The sequence below is a fragment of the Carassius gibelio genome, chromosome B18 (genome assembly GCF_023724105.1).
Source record: "Carassius gibelio isolate Cgi1373 ecotype wild population from Czech Republic chromosome B18, carGib1.2-hapl.c, whole genome shotgun sequence".
NCBI lineage: Eukaryota > Metazoa > Chordata > Actinopteri > Cypriniformes > Cyprinidae > Carassius > Carassius gibelio.
In genome coordinates, this window is record NC_068413.1 from 12,249,541 (window position 1) to 12,272,998 (window position 23,458).

Consider the following 23,458-nt stretch of genomic DNA (forward strand, 5'->3'; position numbering starts at 1 on the left):
AAATTACACTGTTTGTATTGATGGAACGGAGAATGCTTATTTATTCCACAACTCACCAAATCAGCAGTTTTGTGTGTAAAATTGTGTTTGTGGATGTGCGAGTGCAGAAGCAGATGTTTGAGAGAAGGAATGTGTCGTGACTCAAGGGAACTTTAAAGAATAAATAGCACATGTGTGACAGAACTATGACTCATTGCTCACAAAGTGCCAGCTGAAATGGTCCATTGCAGACGTTCTGCAAACTTTGAGATCAGATACACACGGACACCTATGAATCAGAAGGATTGCGAAACATGACTCAGCAGAACAGGTACACTTCAGAATTACAGGAAGTAAAGCTGACACTTGTTCATTAGCACTAAGTCATCGGAGTAAAGTTCAACATCAGTGTCTACTGTATTTAACTTCCCGTGCTCTATGGAAAGAGTGAATCATGAAGTGCGGGATCTGAGATCGTGGAGTTTTCCACTGTCTTCGTCTCCGAGCTTAGAGTAATTAATGGCCCACTCCTCCCTGGGAGATCTGGCTAGCTGTAATTACATCCATATGTTCCTTCAAAAAGATCTTTAATCGCCTAATTAAAATCTTATTAAATGGCAGAAGCAAAATGTAAAAAAAAAAAAAAAACAACCTCTGGCTCAGATCAAGTTTGAAAACGCTAAAGCTAATTTTTTTATTCAACACTTTTGAAAAGCATTATATTCAGTTTAATTAAATGGGTGACCTATCTAGAAAAAAAATTTGATAAAATGTAAAAAAAAAAAATTCCTGGCCCAGGAATAGCATTACCGCTTTCTCTCTAAAGTAAAATACCTCTAACGGGGACAGAGTCAGATGTGCAAATATTTCTAGCAGAGATGCATTTAAATCTGGCACAGAAGCATCTGTGAAAAAAAAACTGCTAATGCGATCGTCTCATTGTCAGGTAAAATTATATTTAAATGAAAGCTGTTTCTGGTATAGTCTTCATTTTAGTGCATATGATTATCTTATTGGTTAAAGCAACATGATAACTGACTCCAGGTCAGCATTAGTTGTGATCAAAGGCCCAGAGGTTTCCACTCAGGTCTTAAGGCAAATACTACTGTATTTAAAAAGCGATTCTTGTTGGACAGAAAGAATGTGTGGACCGGATGTAATTGAATTCCAAAGTGTAATTTGAGCAATGTCGGTATAATTAGAGTTGTAATGCTGCTACTGTCACTGCATTGACTCATCTCTAATGGCATCCCCACTGCTTTCAGTTTGATTTTGAACAAAGCTTTTTTTAATAACGCGCAGCATACTGTATGGAAGAACTGCCACGGTTTTCCAAGAAATCAGCCTCACTGGGATTTATTACAAAGAAATGCTATTCTCAGAAAAGAATATATAAAACAGCTCCTCAGATGGAGAAGCCAGAATCTCAGTGAAGAAAATGCAACAGGTGGTGTTTTGTCATTTCAGTGGGTGGCTACATTCAGTGTGGTTTACATTTTCCCCCGCAAGTGCAAAATTAAAACAGGATGATCATATAAAGTGTCTCACTTAATATTAGATTAATCTAAGAATTTGTAGACAGAGAGTGGTTTGGCACAGACTCTTCTTCAACAGGCCCTCTCTGCCTTTTTTTCCTGGTACCCAAACAAAATGTATTTGTATATAACTCATATGCAGACCTATTGTGTTACCTTTAAAAAAACACTGAATATTTTATTTGATATATAAAAATGTAATATATATATATATATATATATATATATATATATATATATATATATATATATATATATATATATATATATGTAATATATATATATATATATATATATATATGTAATATATATATATATATATATATATATATATATATATATATATATATATATATATGTAATATATATATATATATATATATATATATATATATGTATTACTATATTTATTACTATATATAAAATATATAAATGTACATACGTTTTCATATATTTTCAGAATATATATTGAATGTTTGTGCATTTATATATACATAATAAATAAACTCAGTACACACACATATCTTATGAAAACTAAAACTTTTATTCTGGATGCGATTAATCACAATTAATTGTTTGACAGCACTAAAATAAATATTTCAAATCTACATGCCAAAAGTCACTAATAAGCACTACATGTTAGCATAAATCCAAGATGATGGCCATCTCATCCAGTGAAAACAAAAACAATAAACAATAAGCAAGAAACATCATAAGTGGATCTTTAAAAAAATCCTGAAATGTTCATAAGTGACCGCTCTCTCTGAGTACTGCTGTAAGTGGATCGTCCTTAGGGGAAGTAACTTCGATGAATTTCTGGAAGTGGCTTTAATTCATGATGAGATATCTCTTTCTCACAGTCCTGTTTGAGCAAAGGGAGTATCTATGCCTCATCTTTAGTTTATCAATTCAGCACTGGGTCATTGGAGACATGATGCATACAATGTCAACCTCAAATACAAAGGTTTGCTTAAAAAAAAGGAAAAGGGGTCTCGAGTCATGACTTGGGCTGTATATTTATTTTGATGTAATCTAATCTACTGAAGCTATCAATACAGTTAGGGTCTCTTGGGGTTGCCAAGTGTTCACTAAAAATACACCAGTCAAAGATTTTCTGACATTAAAATGAAGATGCAGAATTTACATCATCCTTTACATTATTTACAGCATTGTGTTTTTCTTGGATAAAATCTCATTATGTTTATTTTATGAACAACGACTGTTCATTCTGTGCTGGAGCAGCTGGGCATAAGTGATACTCTGTAATTACTCAAGTAAATAATGCATGCCGACATTTGCTTTGATATCTACACTGCACAGGATTTAATTACATTGATTACAGCTGTGCAACTTCAATGTGTCTGTACAATGGGATTCTAGGAGATTCCGTGTGAAGATATCTGCTCAAATTATTATTTCTAAAATAAGCAATGAATGTAACGGGGTCGCTCAGTTTAAGGTTTCACACATGCATCCGTACAAACAAAAGAATAAAAAGAAACCTGCGTTCTACTAACTAAAGGTCAACAGTTTTTGGCTCCAATAGGCTCTATAGAGGTTTCTCGTGCCAGCTGCCGTTTTAAACAGTGGCTGTGTCTGGAAACCAGAGGAAGCTGCATTGCTGCCCAGGCAGTGACTTAACAGGCAACATATGAAAGCATTACCTAAGGAAACATTCAGACAGTGGTCCAAGAAACCATAAAGTCATTCATTTAGAAATAACAAAAGAAACATTTTCCCATTAAAAAGTTAATTATTTTTTTTTTTCATCGGACAAGTGTTATTTTTAGTATCACTGAGATGCAATTTTGTTATAATAATAATTTTAATAATATTTTTAATTCGTTTTTATTTTTTATACTTTGTTTTAATTTTAATTGACGTTTTAGTTATTTTGTTTAGTTATCATCAACATCATCATCATCTTTATTATTAACTGTGTTAACTGTATAATTAACTATTAACTATATATATAATACTCTTTTTTAAGTTTTAGTTTTAATTATTGTGCTACAAATTAAACATAAAAATTTTGTCTTGTCAACTAGCTGACATAAAAAATAAAATGGTTTTATACATTTAATTTAAGTTAAACATATCCAGTTAAATAATAAACCTGCTTCATTATTTTTTTTTTCTACTTCCGTATGTTACCTGCAAAGGTAGCAATTTTTTTAGCCAGTACTGTATCTAAGTGAATGTCTTACTGCTCCAAATATAAAACAGCTGTTACAAAAGTCAAACATCTGTGTCTTCTGAGAATCTAAGCCCCATACTGTGCAAACTTGCTGAAATGCATTAGCGCAATTACTGTGTCAGCGGCATTTTAAAAGCATTGCAGGGACAGAAGATAAATGCCCAAACCTCGTGGTCCAGTAATGATGTTCTGTTGAGGCAGTTCATTTTCTTGTAGCCTAGCATCAACAGAGGAAAATAGTGCACTTGGCGATTACAGAAACGTTCACTAATAAAGCTCTGACAGTTAGGCTATGGAGGTGTCAGCCTCTTTTCTCTGCCCGGTTTGCTATGTAATACAAAGATACAATTTGTGGGTTTCATGCTATGGCTATCATGGGACTGAGAAAGTTTCTGCTTTAGATCATCCAGGAATCCCAGTATAATTACATACAAACCAGTCTGGAAGAATGCCAGTGCTCTGCAGTCCTGGATTTCAGCCTTCCACTTTTTTGCCTACTTACTGTGTCTGTGCTCAAGTTAAAATAAGAAATACTTGTTTATTTAAAAAAAGTATGTGTTTGTGTGTGTGTGTGTGTGTGTGTGTCGGGGGTGTAAGGCCTTCATAAAAATATAATAATAAAAAAAATATATGTATATATATTCATGTTCATATTCATATAGACATATTATTTTAGGTTATGGATCCTAATCAACTAATTATTGACTAAAATAATACGTTATTAATTCCTGTGATGGCAAAACCGTTTTGTTTTCTTAATAAATTATATAAACGTTTAATTTAATTATGTATATATATATATATATATATATATATATATATATATATATATATATATATATATATATATATATTTGTCTTTATTATTTAATACAATAAAATAAAAAAATAAAATAGAAAACATATTTAAATTAGATTTAGGAGAGGTATAGACATTTGCAGCTGTGATATCCACGGACTTGCCAATGTTTCCGACCAGCTGTTTTAGAAGTTAAGCCCATATCCAAACACATGGAGTGACGTTTGCGTGACACAGGTGAAAAGAGCCGTAAAAGTAGTCTGGTTTTGAAAGTAGGTCATGGCCTGCTTTACCACTTTACTTCCATTTCTAAATGTTTCCAATTGTTCGCCATTATCTCACCATCTGATTTAATGCATTTACTGTGTTGGTAATATTGGCCTGAGTGTTGATAAGGGCAAATTTCTGTACTACTTCTGTTTCCTGTTATGCCTGAGCTGCTGGCACTACTATAAAAGTTGTATTTTTAGGCTAATATCTTAAATATATTTTCTGATACTTCTACCCCTAGTATTCAAAAAGACTAAGCAGAGGCTTCAGAGTTAATTAAATCAAGAAAAAGAAGCCTGATCCAATCCTTCATCTTTTTTTATCAAAGAAAATAATCCATTGAAACACAGTCTTATTTTTCTGTTATGGTGTGATTAATTTATTTTTTGCTGAGGCAGAAAAACTTTTGAATGCATGCTTTATCTTCAAAGCAATTCGTAATTCATTCCTCTTTTTTTCTTTGTAGATGCAGACCTACAACTGATGATACACAAATCATGATGGTGGTATCCTTTTATTGTATGTTTTCTGCTATAGATAGTGCAGCGTGGAGAAAATGCCTGCATTCCTGGGACTTAACATGCATAAGACAGATGTTTAGGGTGCTGGTAAGTGTGCTACAGCCATCAATCACATCAAAGGGTACGGTGCGTGTGAGGGGGCCTTCAGAGCACTCGGCCCCTCCTAATGGCCATCAATATCTCTCCCATCGCTCAAACTGTCTTTCACAGCAAGACAGATTCCTGCCAGTGCTGCCTCCTGAACACTACTAAACAGATGGAGCTCTAACTCCAAACATCTCCTATAATTTATATAACTATAATTATTTTGCTTGCAAATTTTTTAATTTTTTAATGTTAATTCATCTGTCTTCAATGGAGAATGATGATTTGTGAGATTTTAATGGTTTAGTTGTGGCTGAAGTGGTCAACCTTCTTTAATCTGTATATTCAGTGTACTGAGAAATGCAGCAAGTTGTTTATTTATACTTTACCATTGCAACATGATACTCCTCTACATGATCAATACAGCATATTGCACAACGGCATGGCATGATCGGATCAATGTAGTGTTGCGAGAATGGAACCCAAACAAGAATGTATCCTGAGATGCACTGTCTGAGGATGGAGCTTATCGTTGCACATATATTTTTAAAACTTTATTTTTATACACAGTGCTGCACATGTAAAAACCGTTACAAAATGCTGTTGAGCAGCATAGTCATGTTAAGTTAGTGTTCAGTTTAGCTGTAGCAAAAGACACAAACAAAATAAAATGAAATCTGGAATCTTTGAAGAAGGTTCACCTGAACACCAAAATGTGTCTCAAAATATAAAATAAAAAATTAAAATTATAAAAAGCATGCAAAATAATTCAAGAAATATATTTGAAACAAATCATTGAAAATGAATCAATCAAAATTTATAACATATACAATTTCAAGTAAAAGTTTAAATAAAAATTCAGTGAAATTGGAGTACTTTTTTTAAATAAAATGTAGTAAAAGAATTTAATGTAAAAAAATGTATATATATATATATATATATATATATATATATATATATATATATATATATATATATATATATATATATATATATATATGCATAATTAGACTCATTTTGGTTTCACCTGAAGCCAAAAACACTTCTAAAATACAAATAAAATATAAATACAAATAATCGAATGGACTAATAAAATAAAATAGTAAAATAAATATAATATAACAGTATAAAATAAAACAAAAATTATCGAAGAAACTATAATAAATTAATAAAAAATAATATAATACAATAAAATAAATTAAAATATAATTAATAAAAACATAAAATAAAAATAAAATAAAAGCCCTTCTTAATTAGGCTACTTTAAGGTTCACTAGATGCCAAAAACGTGCCTGGATATGTAAAATACAAATAAAATAAAAAAGGACTGCATTTTCACATTCTACTGATTCTGATAGCTGATAGTCAATCTAAAAAGCATTTTATGTTGGCTCTTCACATGCATCCAGATAAACCCTTTACTGTAAAGCAAATGACCGTTAATTACTCCTGTTCGCTTGGAAGCAACCCAAAAGCATCCAAACGATTGAATGGCGTGACAGTGTGTCAATCACATAATCCACCAACATAGTTGAGGCAGAAAGACTGCGGCAATCCATTTCTACGGCTGTGAGTCCCAACACTGCATTCAGTCTGCTCTCTGCCTCACAAGAGCTCTTGTCGATGAAATGCACTCTGTCCTTTTAGACAGCAAACTTCAACTGCCCATTACTGAGATTAAATCTTTGCACATTTTCCTCCTATTTCATCGAAACCGTGCATATAAAATCTTTCAGCAACACTATGCAATTGGATCAGCACTTTGACTATTAGCAGGAGCTCTTGATTCACCGATGGTGGGAATTTATTCATGCTGCGCTCATGCTGCTACAAAAGAAACCTGAGGGTCATTTGGGGCTGTTACGCTGCCGTAACTAAACCACTCAGCTAGTCTGCCCTGTGCAAACACTGACTGGTGGGTGATCTCATTGCAGGCGGCTCAATAAAGCACCGCTCATTCTAGGGCTAAAGAGTGCAATGTCACCCTGGCAGTGGCATCCCAATCATGTCTGTGATCCAAACAATCCCTCACTTTATTTTTAGTGTTTTGAGTAAATTCCACTCCACGCACATTTGAGTCCTAGACGACGGGCTGTGACCCTGGAGGACGGACTGACCCATAATTAATAGGGCCGACATGGGTCGTGTCAATCAAAGTGGCGCACGAAAAATCTATAATTTGCTTTTTTTTTTCTGTGTAAGGTTAAGAAGTGTTATGTCTGCAAGCACAAAAAAAAAGAGGAAAAAGAGAATGTATAATAGTTTAAACTTATATTCTATGCAGTTTGCAGAACTTTAGATGCTTTTTGGCCCACTTGATATATTATGTATTTCCAATTTATTAATTTAACATACAATAAACCTTTTCTTTTATAATGACATTATAATGCATGGCATAAATGCAGAGAACAACCCAACGTGAAGCGCAGTGCATTACATTTTTTTGAAGTGCACCTGTTATGGGTTATGAAAGGTTCATATTTTGGTTTTGGGAGTCCACAACAACAGCAAAAACAACAGGGAGCAGCTATTTTTACTGCTCCAAAAGCATGACCAAGTGGTAAAGAATGAATTTTCATTTCCATTCAGACCAAGTTTTCAAGTTTTCCTGGGTCTGCTTGTGCAACAAGTGGGCAGGCAATATGCTAAAGTTTCAAGTTGACACGAAACATGAAACAGCTAGTCACTCATTTTAAAAACGACTTGTTTTAATGATTCAGAGTCGACTCTTTTCAGTTACTGCTCATTAGCGTTAGCATTCTTCCCACTTCAAATTAGACACAGAGATAAGGTATGACCAAGTTTTTTTTTAATGAATTGTAGGATTTCAATCATGATAACTTTCAGAAGATTTTAGAATGGTAATGTTTATGATTATTGATCTGCTACACTACTGCTTCTGCTGCTGAATTGCTGCTGCTGTTGGTTATTGCTGTAGTTGTGAATTCTTGCTGCAGCTGCAAGTAAGTACGGGAACTTGCTACTGCCAATGTATACGGCAATACAGTGCTGTGAGTATTTAAAACATAATGTTGCTGCACATTTAGCATATGAAATAAATTGTAGCAGATCTATACAGGTGGAGCTGGAGAAGTTGGTGTGTTTCCAAACATTATTTTTTTTCTTATTAATTGTAATAATCCAGTGAGATTTTTGTTTGCACAAGGAGTCTTATTTAAAACTTAACTTAACTGAATTAAGTCAACATTTGATCTGACCACATATAAAAAAAAGGTTTGTCCTAGGTGCACTTGCAAATTGTTTTTCAGGTAGCTTTGCAGGTAGTTTTCTTGAAGTGTCTTGAGGATATTGCCACAGCTCTTCTGGATTTCGTCTGTCTCAGTTTGTTCTGTTTCTTCATGTTATTCCAGACAGACTGATGATGATACCATCAGGGGCCCTAAAATACACCCGGCTCAATGTGACGCAAAAGTGTGTTCGCATTTTCCCATCCAGCGCCATGTCGTCTAATTAGCAAATGCATTTGCGCTCATTTTTGCGCCCATGTGCTGAAAATAGACTACACCATAGACCAACTGAAACCTGGTCTAAAGTCTGGCACAATGTTTTTTTGTTTGTTTTTTGTTATACGCTTTAAATTTTGCGTTTAGATCGTTAAAATAGGACCCAAAAATAATGTTTGGAAATGAAAACTGATATTTACTACTGACACACTACAGCAAAACATAGAAATAACTGACTTAAAACCATTCAAAATACTCGTGGCCTAAGACTTTTGCACAGTACTGTGTATATATATATATATATTTTTTTTTTTTTTTTTTTTTTTTTTTTTGAAGATTAGAAGTACACTTAAACACATTTCTTTATGTACAGTCAGTCAAAAGTTGAACTTAATTAAAATCAAACATGAGTCTCCTGTTAATATCTGGGCTAAATTAAGGTAACTTTTATCGACAGGCAAATTTACATTCATAGTGGGTCAGACGGCAATTTACGAAACACTGATGTCTAATTAGTGGGGAGGTGTTCAGAAGGACACCATGGCTCAAGCTGAAATGTGATGAAAGTACAGTTAATGTAGTGTGAAACGACAAGTTCCAACACCACCACTTTTAAAAGCCGCTTAAAAAAAACTCTTTTCATGAGCATCTTTTTTCTTACTAGAGTGGTGGGAGGAAGCAAAACTAAAGGAGGGACTCCTTATGAAAGGAAGTATTGGGAGTGCATTGACTAGTTTCACCTGGAGGTGTGACTGAGTTTGTAATTCAATAGTGATCGCACCACCCAGCTCAGGTTATTCAGGTCAGAGCTGATCGTAGAGAAGATGGAAATGAAATTATGCGAATCTGGTGTTTTTGTGCCAACTTACAACTCAACCTGATTCACATGGCTGACCATTAAGATCCATATCAAATACTTAAGATGCAGCCATGATGCCAGGAACTAGACATAAACCTTGATATGTGGTTAAGATTGCACTGAGGACCAGTCAAAGCCTGTATTTTATCACTTCCATTTCTAGGTAATCTGAAAATCAGACAAATTTGGATCATTATCCAGTGATAAAGACCTTTTTGTTGATTCAGTCCCAAATTTAAGCAGGATAGAGTACAACCGATCCTTTTCAGCAGTACATGCTACATCAAAAGGGAAATTAAAATCTTAGCAGAATGTTTTTTTCGACAGACATGAGAGGCATTTTCAGCTGCCAGACACATACGTTGATATGTATGCTTTGATCTCACTCATATTGCAGTGCTGATAGCAGGATAAAGGCCCATCTCTCCACAGCCCTTTGAAACAGCACTGAGTTCTTAGCATTGGATGATGCAGAGAATGTTCAAACGCTGAAAAAAATGTCTTTCAGACTTAAAATGGATTTGGAAAACAACGTTAACCAACATTTAGATTATTTAGAAATGGCAAGATGGGACTTTGAAAAAAATGTATAGAAGGAGAACAAAGAACAGAGGAATAAGGTCTGAATGGATGCACAGTTAGCATGGTCTGTGTTGAAATCTGTATGTTGGTAAATATATATAATATAAAAGTATGCAAAACCATGGCTGTTCATGGAAGAGGCCAAAATGCTGTCATCGCTGTAAGATGGAATGAATGAGCTGTTAGTGGACATGCAAAGCACAAGTACAGGACCTCGGCCTCTATAAACATGCCACATCTTTGATCCAATTTAATAAATCAAGCATGTCCTACTTCTCTCTTTTTTCTCATACACTTCCCCTCTTTCTGCACGATCACAAGTTAGGGCTGCCTGGACTGTACTGGACTTTTCATGCAGAAAGCTTTCAAGGTTTGTTGGTTTAAAGCACATTGTTCCAGTTGACTTCACTTCACATACTGTACAGTAACACACACACACAAGCGTCAGCATTGGTAGAAAAATGGAGAATGGCTGTTGTGGAAAACTGGACGAGAAATATCATTGGCCTCTCTTTTGACCATATGCCACAGAAACCTAGGGTAGGTTAGTCAGTGTACAAAGGCTCCCAAATAGCTTTGATGGAGCATTTGATGGATACGAATATGTAAATGCATTTTGAGATTGTGGAAAGAACTATGTTGGTTTTATTTTAAGTGGCAATATACCATATTAGGTTTTGGTAGGCACAGCTGGACTTAACTCTGAGTGAAATTCTCATTGGTAAAATCAGTGTCACTTTTGCAAGCTTGGGATGAAGATAAATCAGTAGTCATTAGACTACCTAAAAGGAATCCTGTAAAAGTAAGCTACTTTTGGATTCACCTGATCCCCAAAAAACAAGTGTCTGAATATATAAAATACAAATAATAATAAAAAAAATCTAGGAGAAGTTACAATGCCTGAAAATGTCAAAAATGCAAAAAATATATACAAGAAAATCCAAAATAACCAACGTTATTTTGTTTCTGGAGACTTTGGTATGCTGCATGCATTAACTGAATTTCATACATGTACTGTACGTGAAATGTAGCTCGAGCACTTTGTTGAAAGCGTATAGGTAGCGCCAACAAATAATTTTGTCCCACCTCATTCTGGAGCCCATATCAGAAGTACATTTTCACCACTTCTGGTGTGTGTGCAAAGTTTCATGAGCTTTAAAGCTTGTTTTTGCCCTTGTTTTTGCAACGCGGTGCTTGGACCCTAATAATAAAAAGCACTAAAAAATAATTAAACATTAAATTAAAATGTATTATTAAAATAATAATAATAATAATAATAATAATAATAATAATAAGTCAATTCTTATACAATTAGTTAATTAATCTAACTCATCACTATTAAAAATTAGAATGTTTATGCTTTATGTCAGTGGTTGTCAAACAGTGGAGGGCCTCAATACATTTCCAAAGAAAGAATGACTTATTAAATTAAGTATAAATTAATTTAGTAAATTATTTAAATACTTGTAAACCTGAATGCAGTCACATTAGTGAAATTAAAAAAACAACAACAACAAAAAAAGATCCAATGAGGCACAGCTCACACAGTTCACTTTCTATTTCAATCTCAATAAATACTGATTTTACTGAAGAATATATATTGTATATTCAAATATTGTTTTGGACAACAGGGGTCACTGAGTAAAAAATATTGAGGGACATTTCTCTGAAATCAATGTTTGTGCAGTGTTATCTGATGCAGTGCACACTTCAGTGTGCAGGCGTCCTAACTTGCACACAAATGTTCAACACTACAGCTCTGGACATCCCTTCACTCCCTCACCGTCACATGACCAGCAGCCCTCACCTTTCTCATACATACTCACAAGGTTACAGCAGCTTTAAATCATTAAATATCTCAGGAATAAATCTGTCAGCTTAGATCAGGTATCAGAGAAAAAAAAAAAAAAAAAACTAAAATAGCGTGGCCTAAAAGGTGGGCAGAGCAGTTGTGGTGTGAATCTCTGCATGGTTTAGGGTGAGGTATGCTTGAGAGGCTCAGAGAAGCCATTAGTAGAGTAAAGGCCATGATCTGGAATGCTCTGAGAAGATATCAGATCACAGGTCGTCTATGTAACCTCAGTGCGGTTAAAACTAGGTTAAAGTCCATTAATCAAGTGGGGTTACTAATGAATGCCATTTTAACTACACAAACTCATACACATGTGATTCACATGCACACACACATACACATACCACATTCTCATTGGTGTAAGAGTCACGGACACGCTTCAGTGTCCTGATCTGTTTAAAATAGACCTGCATAATACATGAAATGCAGACACGCAGTAGGAACAGGTGTTAGACAGAAGGTGTCAAAGTGTGTGTGTGTGTGTGTGTGTGTGTGTGACAGTGACAGGCAGCGCACTAAGAAAACAGACATACTTGCCCCTGTGAATGACCATTAAAACTCCAAAAGTTTGTATGTTACAAAATCACATCGTGTCATCCCAAAAAGCCCCCTCTGCTGATGGGATTTCTTTCTGTTTCTTTCTGACTTGCTCTCCCTCATCAGGGTCAGAAGGACAAGCAGGCAAATACTAACTTTTGGTCTGTTTCCAGCTCTGGAGCCAGTTCCCACGTAAAGCCTCTTGGATAGAGAGAGAGAGCATGACTTGGAAAACCAGAGGGGAGGCCTGTGACGTCCCTTAAAGACGCATGTTTAAAGACTTCCCAGCAGTGAGCAAAAACACAGTGGCAGCTCTCCCCCCAGGCCTCCGGTACTGCTTACTTTACAAGATTCAACTACACGAACCCTGTCAGAGCTTCTGACTCACGTTCCCACTGTCTGCCACCAACACATCATCCGTTTATTAGTTATTTTAGTGATTAATGCAAGTTATCCCCATGAAAGAAAATCCCTTTAAAACTAGTCAAAAGACTGGGAGGCCAGCTAAGACCAGACTGGTTTAAAGTTGTGTGTGTGCATGTGTGTGTGTGCGTGTGTGTGTGTGCTCTTGTTTTTGTGACATATCAGGACACAACTTTGTATTATGACATGGGTATGGCACAGGTATTACGAGGAGAGGGTGATTTATGAGGACATAAACCATGTCCCCATTTTTCAAACTCTTATAAACCATACAGAATGAGTTTTTTTTTTTTTTTTTTTTTTTTTGAGAAAGTAAAAATGCAGAGAGTTTCCTGTGAGGGTTAGGGTTAGGTGTAGGGTTGGTGAAGGGCCATAGAATATACAGTTTGTACAGTATAAAAACCATTACGCCTATGGGATATCCCCACTTTTCACAAAAACAAACATCGCAGCCTCATTTGAGGACATTATATTTTTATGAATTTCTCTGAGACTGTGCATGCCACAGTTTTAAGTCTGAATGTCTTGTACAGAGCACATTCAGGGCTTTGACATACCAAATGATTGGATGTTTCACCATGAACCTTTCCTTGGTCTTCAAAAATTGCTGAAATGAATTTAGTGACACTCTAGCTTAGCTGGATTAAAATAATTTCTAGTCTGGCAGAGCAGTGTCCAAAACCCATTTAAAACCAACCTGGGAGATCAGCTAAGAGTAACAAAACCAGTTTCGGCAGGTTTAAGATCATTTTTAGGACAACTGAGACCAGCAAAACGTGGTTTTGGTGGTTTAAGGGTTTAGTAGAGATAGAATAATCACACAGCCTTCAATGTTTAAAAAAATGCCTAAACTAGCCTAAACTTGTTTGTTGCTCTTAGCTGGTTTAAGATGGTTTTCCAGTCTGACCAAGTTGGTGTTTAGTTAGTTTAGCTGAGTAGCCAACTGGTCTTACAGCTGAAAAGCCCACTAAAACCAGCAAACAATCTTATCTTGTTTAAAATGGTCTTTCAGCCTGACCTGGCTGGTATTTATCTAGTTTAGCTGGGAGATGAAAAAATTAAATAAAACTTTCTAAAACCAGCCAATAGACTACTGTGACTAAGCTGAGAAACCAGCTCCAACAAGCAAACCAGCTTTATTTTTCCAGCAAGAGTGGCGCAATAACAGTTCTACTCTGGAAGGCCAACTAAGACCAACAGACCAACTCATTTATTATTTATACAGCTCTAATAAGGCATTCCCAGCATTTTTAGCATATTTTTCAGTTTTAATGATATGAAATGTAACGTATTACAGAAAAAAAAATCACTTCAAGTATACAAGATGTTTATTACGGAGGAGATTGTTAAGGAATGTCACATAGACCTATAACTGTCAGAAGTTAATGACATGGAAAAAGGGATTGTGTTTGTGTTTTACTGTTTGTGCCTCAACAGTGTCGCAACACTTGGGAGAATTTGAGCTCCTGCCAGAAGAATCTAGGAGCAAATAAGACTAGTGCTTATTTACATTCCTTGATTCTACGACCAGAGCATATAACTGACCCAGTTCTTTAATCCATCTCTTACTAACACACACATGCAGAGGCAGGTATATAGTAGCCAGCCAAGCATGAGAAATCAAAGCTAATGCTGGAAAAACAGCTCTGGGATCTGATGACTGGGATGAGAAACAGGTGGTGCACAGAGGCCTGAGAATGGAGAGCTTTATATTAGGTAAAGATACTACAAAGAGATACAGCATTCGCCTGTCCTGCTTTTACCCGTGACCTAATATTTAACAGACTGCTGCTACAAAGTCAGCCGTTTCTTTTTTTCTGTGTGCCTTGTTCTTATTCTTTCCAAGCTGGTGGTAGCTTGTTTAAAATTGTCTCCCAACCAAGATGTTCTTAGCTGGTTTAATATGGTCTTCCAACATGTTGAAGCTGGTCATAAGCGGATAACCCAGATTTGGTATTTGAAAAGGGCCCAAAACAATTCAAAAAGCAGTCTGAGAGGCCAACTAAGACCAGAAAACCAGCTTATGGTGGTTTGAGATGCTTTAAGTTGGTCTTCAAGTCTGGCCAATCAGGAGTTTAGCTGAGCAGCCAGTTGATCTTACAAACTGGCCAGCTGAAAAGTCTTCGAAACCCCTCTAAAATTAGCCTGGGAGATCAGAAAATCACAAAACGTGTAGGCTGGTTTAAGACGTTTTTAAGGCAACAAAAACCATCAAACCAGAAAAATCAATGCTTAAAAATAAGGTGTAAAACATAGTTATACCAGCTTTGCTGGTTTGGTGGTCTTAGCTTTATGATGTTCTCCCAGTCTGGCCAAGCTGGTGTTTTGCTATAGCTGAGCAGCCAACAGGTTTTACAGTCTTGAAGACCAAATAAGATCAACTAACCAATTTAAAAATGGCAGTTTTTTAAAATGTCTAAATGTTTTAGAAGGGCCAAGCAGCTTGTCCAACTGTCCATTTAAATGCATTCCCTGACTTTTAAATTATGTTGTCTAATAGTTTATTGTGTTGTATTGTGTGTGACTGGAGCCATAGTCAGGCAGTGCACTGTTGATATAACAGGCACCGATTTTTACCAGCTAGCCAAAATGTTTCTGACAGCCTCACACAGGCTGACCATTGTCAAGGAATGATATTGCCAGCCGCTGTCTTAATGAATCAGACCAAAGAAAAACACAGAAGAAAGGCTAAAAGTACAATCATTCCAACTCTCCTGATGATCTTCTTTCATGTCATATTTTCCACAACTATACCTCTTCTGTCACGCACCAAACTTTCCCAAAACTTTTCCAAAAATTACCATTCCTTCAAAGTCTTCACAGAGGAACTGTGTAAACGGCATGAACGTGCAGCTCTTTGAAGATGGCTACAATTGCTGTGTTTGTTACCGTTCCCTACTATTCTTGAGTGGACTGGAGTGGTTATCTCCCATGTGCAGCTGTCCAAGCTGCTGGCCAAAAAGAAAAGAAAATCTCTCATTGGACATGAACTTCATGTGCAGATTTGCACTGATTGCACATACGCACTTGAATACAAACATGATCATCCATGATGATCTCACAACCAATGCTGGGATCTTTATATTTAAGACCAAACCAAATATGTTCCTTCTGTGGAACACAAAAGTTTTAACATTTTTTTAACCAACCAGTTTCGACCATTTATATCCTTAGAATGAAAGTGAGTGGGGTCCAAAATAACATGAACAGTTTCATTGTTTTGCCAAAATGCTGAGACATTTTTCTAAATATCTTGTGTTCCACAAAAGAAAGAAAGTCATGCAGGGTCATGCAAAACATGAGGAAAAGTAAGTGATGACAAAATATTTATTTTTAAATCTCCCGTAAAGCGTTGTGTAGTATACTCATGTAATTCAAATTAATATTCCATCCCAAATCCCATTTACTGAGAAAACCAACCTACGTATGTCAAAAATATATATTTCCCTGAAATGGTTTCCTATTTCCTTCTGTGGAAGGCTGTGATTTGTATTGCATTAATAATCACAAATCTATCGATGACTACTAGTGCAAAACAAGAAAGAAGTTTGTGTTTCCAACAAACACCTGCAGTATTCACTCATGCCCTTGACCCAATCACAGATCTCCAAAGTTGCCAAAACCACATGATCTTCTAATGGAGAGCCTCACACTTCTCACTTTCCAAATTTCCCTTCGCTTGCAAAGCCCCATCTAGAGTTCATGGAAAGTTTCTTCACGCCGACACCGCTGCCTGCCACATATGCTCCCGTTTTCTGGCAGAGAGTGTGCGCAAGGTTACTAAACTCCACAGCTCAAGAGACAGAGCTTTAAGCGTCTCCAAGTCAAACTCCAAGAGCTCATACACACCAGCCAACCCAAACTGCAACACACCCTGCAAAACTGATCGTTTGAAACCAAACCCAAACAAAATTGAGGTACTTGAGGCATGCATACAAACAGAAGCAGACTGAGCTCGTTGTTCTGTGATCCGCTACGACCGGCTATCACCTTGCAGATAAGGTCTTACAGTAGAGGGATTGTCTTGTGTCAGCACACACTCTCCCCCTCCATCCCTCCCGTCCCAGCAGCCCCTTGCAATAACAAACCCCCATGCAGCCACGCTACTCGCCTGGAGCATCTAACAGGAGTGTAGTGCTATAAAACCCTTCCATTTGCACACAAACCAAACACTCCCGCAGACACCAATCAATCATTAACAGCAACCAGTTAAAGGCACTGAAGCAAGAAGAGTTGAGTACTTACTCTCTTTGAGACACAGGTTTCCAACTCATTCCTCAAAGGAAAAAAGAAATCCCAATGGAAATCAGAGTCCTTGAGAATTTGTCAGTAGATCCAGCTTTGAGACTGCTAGAATCAGCTGTTTATAGGTCTGGGTGTGGGATCAGTAGTACAGCGCTCACACTCATGCTCTGTCTGCTGCTGTGACTGAATGTGTATCTGTCACGCTGGTGTAGTAAAGCCTCCCTCTGGCTTAATCACTGCTCCTCCCCTCATGCTCGCATAGTAAGAGAAGCAAAGAGAGAGAGAGAGAGCGAGGTAGACAGCACGGACCTTGATGGTCATTACAAAGGTTGCAGGAAATCACAAGATTTCTTGCTAACCTTTAGTTTCAGTTTGAGTAGCTACTTAAACTTGAATTTCAGCTTTCAACAACACCACTTTCCAAGCTTAAATGGTCTGAACTAGTTAAAAGCATTCATAATAAATGAAGAAAAATAAAACCAAAGTTGAATTGAAGTGTTTTAAATTTAAAAGCTATTTCAAACTATGTTAAGAGTAGAGGAAGAGTTTAGTTTCTGATATGAAAGACAACAGAGTAACTATATTCATTGTTTGGGGGAGGAAATGTAAAAGTTCAAGAACTTTGGGAAACATAATGATCAACACTATATCCTAAACATTTTAAGGGGCATATGTCCTCCTCAGTGTACATAATTAAATTCAATTCATAAATTTTAATACATTTTATGATATTAATAATTAATAAATAAGTAAATGAATACTGACTAAGAGAAAAATAAATACATAAAAGATTAGTAGTAGTGACTGTGGAAGTGCTAAATGTAAAAGTAATAGTTTGATTAACCACTTTCCAATGTATTTTAATATAATAGTATTGGAGCATAGGCTCCCCTCAGTTTTGATGGTTATTATTATTGTTATTATTATTATTATTATTATTATTATTATTATTATTTAATAGTATATAGGGTCCCACAATGTATTTGGTGGACTTAACTACTATGTAATCACATAAAAAAAAAATATGAACAATGCACTTATTGTATTCATATTGTATTGCAAAACACTTTTGCTTCTATTGAGATGCGATGTAAGGTTAGGGACAGGTTTGGTGATATGGGTTGATTTAAAGATGGCTAAGCGAGTAAGGGATGCATTTTTAGAAAGTAAGTACTATGTAAAAACATGTATGTACCCAATAAGTGCATTGTATCAAATGATTAATTTAAATGTAAGTACATAGTAGTAAAGGCAACCAAACACCATACATAGAAATAATTAGTATTGTATCTTGGTTAAAAGCCCTTTGAATTACTCCTATGTATGAATTTGCTATACAAATAAATCTTATCTATGATGGTCACAGTCACAGCACTGCAGTTCCTAATTAACATCTATAAAACACAATATGTGAGGACATAAAACAGCATAGTGTAGTTCAAAAAGGTCATTATTTGAAACTAAACACTCATACAGTTCAACAGACACTGCTTGCCCTCGGCTCACATTACAGCTACTTACATACAACACCATAACAGTGTTGTTCCTGGCTGAGTGACAGCCCCCTTCTAGCATGTGAGTCACAATATTCACAGAAATGATGCATTATAAAGCTTCTCCCAAAACACAGTATTTCCAATCACAGCCTAACGAGCCTGGGACACTTCTTTTTATGCGAGCTGTTAAAGAAGACTCACATCTCTGTTAAAACCAGTACTTAAAATGTCACTTAAATGCTTAAAACGGATGGTGCTGGAACAACTGTATCTCAGTGACAAATCATCTAATCATGCCCTAGTTAACAAGGGAAGAGAACTATGGGGCTCAGTAGAGGAACAGTCACAGTTGGGAATCCCTGTGACTGAAATAGTGCTGCTAATTATGTATTGAGGGGAAATGCTAAGCAGGCAGATGGAATGGTAGGTTTGGGGTGTCAGGCTTCGGGACGTCGTCATTAAGAGACGGGGACGAGCCAAATGCAGACACAAGCGTGTCATGAGAGCCGGGAAGCAGAGCTGAGCCACTTATCAGCCTCTTACTTACAGACGCCAGATGCAGACTGGGACTCCACCCCCTTTCTGTCCCTTTATACCAGTCAGGCCTGGTCTACCATTATGCATCATGATCAAAAAGGAATACGTAAATCCCCCAAAAAACTACTGTATTAGTCTAACCAGAGATGCTACAGACTACACTCTTAAAAATAAAGGTTCTTCACTGGCATCTATGGTTCCATGTTCAACATTCATGGAACCTTTCCATTGCACAAACAGTTCTTTATAGTGGAAGAATGTTAATTAGATTGTTAAAACATTTATCACATTATGAAAATATTGTTATTTTGGGAATTGTTTACTGAAAGGTTTTTTTTGGCAATGCAAATATAGTTCTTCTATTGCACTACTGGAAAAGCCACTCTTCGGAATCTTTTATACCAGTAAATTATTAATTTTAATAATGGAATTTCAGAAAATAAGGAAGTAAAAAAAAAAAAAAAAAAAGAATATTTTAAATTCCCTTTCGTAAGTCAAGAAGCGTTCTGGCAGGTTCAAACACCCACTATCATTTCCAACCACTTCCTTCCCATCATCCAGTTGTTGTTTGCATGTAGCTGTCAGTAATTTGGATTCAATTTCCTCTTTTTCTTATTTGCAAACTTTCGTTCAATCACTCTTGTGAAATCAAACACGAGCGGATCATCCTGTATGACACATCTAATCAAATCTTGCATCTACTTTGTTTAGACTTGCATGTAAAGATTCTGAAACAAACATTTGGTCATTTGACCCAAGAGCATCTGAATGCAAACTTCTTTAGAACTCTCCAGATCCACTAAGAAGTCTCTTTTTTCCCCCTCCGAACCTCTTGGTTGACTGATGTGGCGTGAACATCTTACAGACAGCTTGGTCGTGGTCCCCTTTGTCTCATTTGTCATCTGAGGTTAAACTCCCGGGCTTCATGTATACCGAGAAAGGGGAAGCATTGACTCAAAAGTTTTCATCTCTGTTAATCTCTCTATAGGGGGTGTGTAACCCCCTAAATTGGACCACAGATTAGAGCTGTTTAGATTATTGAGAACTGACATCTTTAAAGGGATAGTTCACCCTTAAATGAAAATTTACACAAATGTTTTTACAAACTGGTATGACATTCTTTCTTCTGTGGAACACAAAATAAGACATTTTGAGAAATTAATTTTATGGACAAAAAAAGTTGAAACATCCCTCAAAAATAATTAAATAAATAAATAAATAAATAAAATTCACACAGGATTTGTTTTATCCTCTTACATAAATAATACATATATTGTATGAAAAAAATAATCAAAAGTATAAAACACTGAAATAACCAGTGTCAATATTCTCATCAGTGACAAATAGTTATTCTGACCTCTATAGATTTGAATTGGTATTGCAATCATCCTCAGTCTTTTAGTGCTTTTCACTCGTGAAATCACAAATAAGACTATTGTTGCAAATACTTCTTTTTCAAGCTGAGAATAACAAGAATTAGTGCATAAGTTTTAACCTGATTTGTTTTGATGTGAAGCGCCTTTCTCTTCTGTAAATCTGAATCAACAACTGGGTCTGTACAGAGACTGACAGATAGCCAACACCACAGGTGGTGACGGCAAAGCTCCTTCTGAACAGGATTATGAGAATGAGACAAATAAAGATGCTAGGCTTATGCTGTATAAAGCACAACATTGATTACAGCTTCAGTCTGAATGGGCATGTTTGTATGTAGTCTTGTGTCTTTATTTACATTGATGAATAAAAGATCAGGGCCTGACTAATTGTGTTTAAAAGTAAGTGTATTGTTAAATTAATTTTGATTTTGATGTAGTAAGCCATCCAAAGCTGTTCTATAGACTGATAAACAATAACTTCAGTAACTTAATGTCTGTTCGTTTCCTCTATGGACCACTTTGTTCAATAAAACCCAATAATTGCAGGTTATGCCGATTACAGAGTTGTAGTGCTGATTACAGGTCAGTAAGAAAGAGAAAGTGGTACATCACATTGCTTTAAAACACTCCTGTTTAAGCTGTGGCAAGCAGAATGTAAATCATGAGAATCCATTTCATATATAGTGGCATTAATCAAATATTTTTTTTTACAAGCATTTGAGGGAGAATGTCTCCTGGGGTCCAGATTCAATTTTGTCTGGTGAAAGATCAAAAATACTTTTCACATTTGCTTTCATTTGGATGACTAATGTCCCACCCTCATAAAACCTTACAAGTTCTGCCATCAGAGTGTGTCGATGCCAGCACTCATCAAGAGCCCCAAGGCCTTTAAGCTTCTGTCTCTTATCTGCTTGTGAACCAAAAGTTACTGCAAACACTGCATTTCTGATTACTTTAGTCAGCTGGAAAAATTTATTGGATGTATTCCTTTAGGATTACAAACAATACCCTTTACTAATTATTTAAACAATGAAAACATATAATAAAATAATTATTTACATATTTTAAAATATTATAAAAATAATATTATATATTTTAGTATTTTTACTATGTTTATTTATTTATGTATTTATTATTTATTTATTTTTTAAGAAAGAATGATATCCAGCTTATTCAACTGGAGAAAATTAATAATTATTACATCATATAACAACAACATATAAACATAATAAAAACAACAACAATATGTATATAAGAAAAACTTATATATATAATTGTATATTTATATTACAGAGGTGTAAATAAATTATTATTTTTATTATAATAAAACAAAATTATTATTATTATTATTATTATTATTATTATTATTATTATTATTAACAACAACAACAACAACAACAACAATAATAATAATAATAATAATAATAATTATTATTATTATTATTATTATTATATTAATAAGTATATTGTTTGTTTTGTTTTCTGTTTTCGTTTCTGCACCAGACTGAATATTTTTTGCAATTCTAAGAGATATAAAACAATATTAGATCTTAACGATATTACCACAAACTTGTTGCAAAAACAGAAAAAAACTTGTCCTCATAAATGTTCATATCAAAGGAACCATGGTTTGCTTTCATGTGTCTGCCAGGACAATTCCATTGGCAGTGTGTAACAGATCATTTGTCGTCCCCCCTGCCCAGCTTCCCCCTCCTGTCAGTAAACAGACAATAGTGGCATTAGTTAAATGCTTCCCTGTTCATGATCGGTGATGACATAACACCTGATTTTGTGTATGGCAATACCTGCATTCAGCAATACCTGCTTACATTTCGGAACAAACTGACCTTGAGGTGTGAAACAACAACTTTTGTTTAAAGTATAGCTCAAGTATTTGTTGGGCTTGACCTAAGTGTCCCTATACTGTCCCTGTGGTGAGGACACAGCTCAGGGAAATGACTTGTCATTCAAGTTATTCAGCAGGGCCAAGAGCGAACAGAAGTCTTGTATTTGAGCCAGACCTCAGGGGGGCTTCAAATAAAACACTAATTAACTCTATCAAATGAAACCAAAAAGCATTGCTGCTGCTTTTTTCTCAACTTTTGCATACTGATGCCCGGTATGTGGCAAAAGTGGACAGCCCCAAAAAAGAAAGGTTTTAATAACCAGGACAAGTCTTGAAAAAAGTGGAGCCAGGCATTTTTACTCTAGTGCTGCTGAGCCTGTAAAAGGAGCATCTGTTTTGTTTCAGCACAGCTGAGAGTAATGAACCTGTGAAAGCAATGGACCATGACTAAAAAAATCTTGGGGAGTCAATACTAGTTCTCAATATTCATATTGCAGCCAAGGACACACACACACAAAGAAAAAAGACAGCACTACAGATAAAATACAGATAAAATATGTTTTTTCAGAGACTTTCTAGGTGTAGGTGTAATGACTTGTATTAACAATATGTTTACTTTTAACTTACATTTTCACAATAACTTTTAAGCACAAGACAGATATTTACAGTATAATTCATATATTGCCACTCATCCCTATATAGTTCCTATTGTGAAAAAAAAAATCTTTTAAAGGGGTCATATAATGCCATTTCATGCTTTCCTTTCTCTTTGGAGTGTTACAGGATCTTGGTGCATAAGGCGAAAATACTTTGTTCGGCCTTCCAAATGAGGACACAACTAGAAATCAGTGGTTAA

At 35.6% G+C, this 23,458-nt stretch overlaps 1 protein-coding gene across 2 annotated transcripts in view; it reads right to left on the minus strand.

Moving 5' to 3' along the window:
* The window catches only part of LOC127977159 (semaphorin-4B-like), a 66,758-nt gene that overhangs the window by 36,782 nt on the left and 6,518 nt on the right, over positions 1-23,458 (minus strand). Inside the window, exon 1 of one of the 2 annotated variants that reach the window (XM_052581870.1) lies at positions 17,348-17,548. The exons of the other annotated variant lie outside the window; for it this stretch is intronic. The gene's annotated coding sequence lies outside the window, so the exon portion shown is untranslated. Of the gene's footprint in view, positions 1-17,347; positions 17,549-23,458 lie in introns of those variants that run through there. 2 annotated transcript variants of the gene reach the window in all.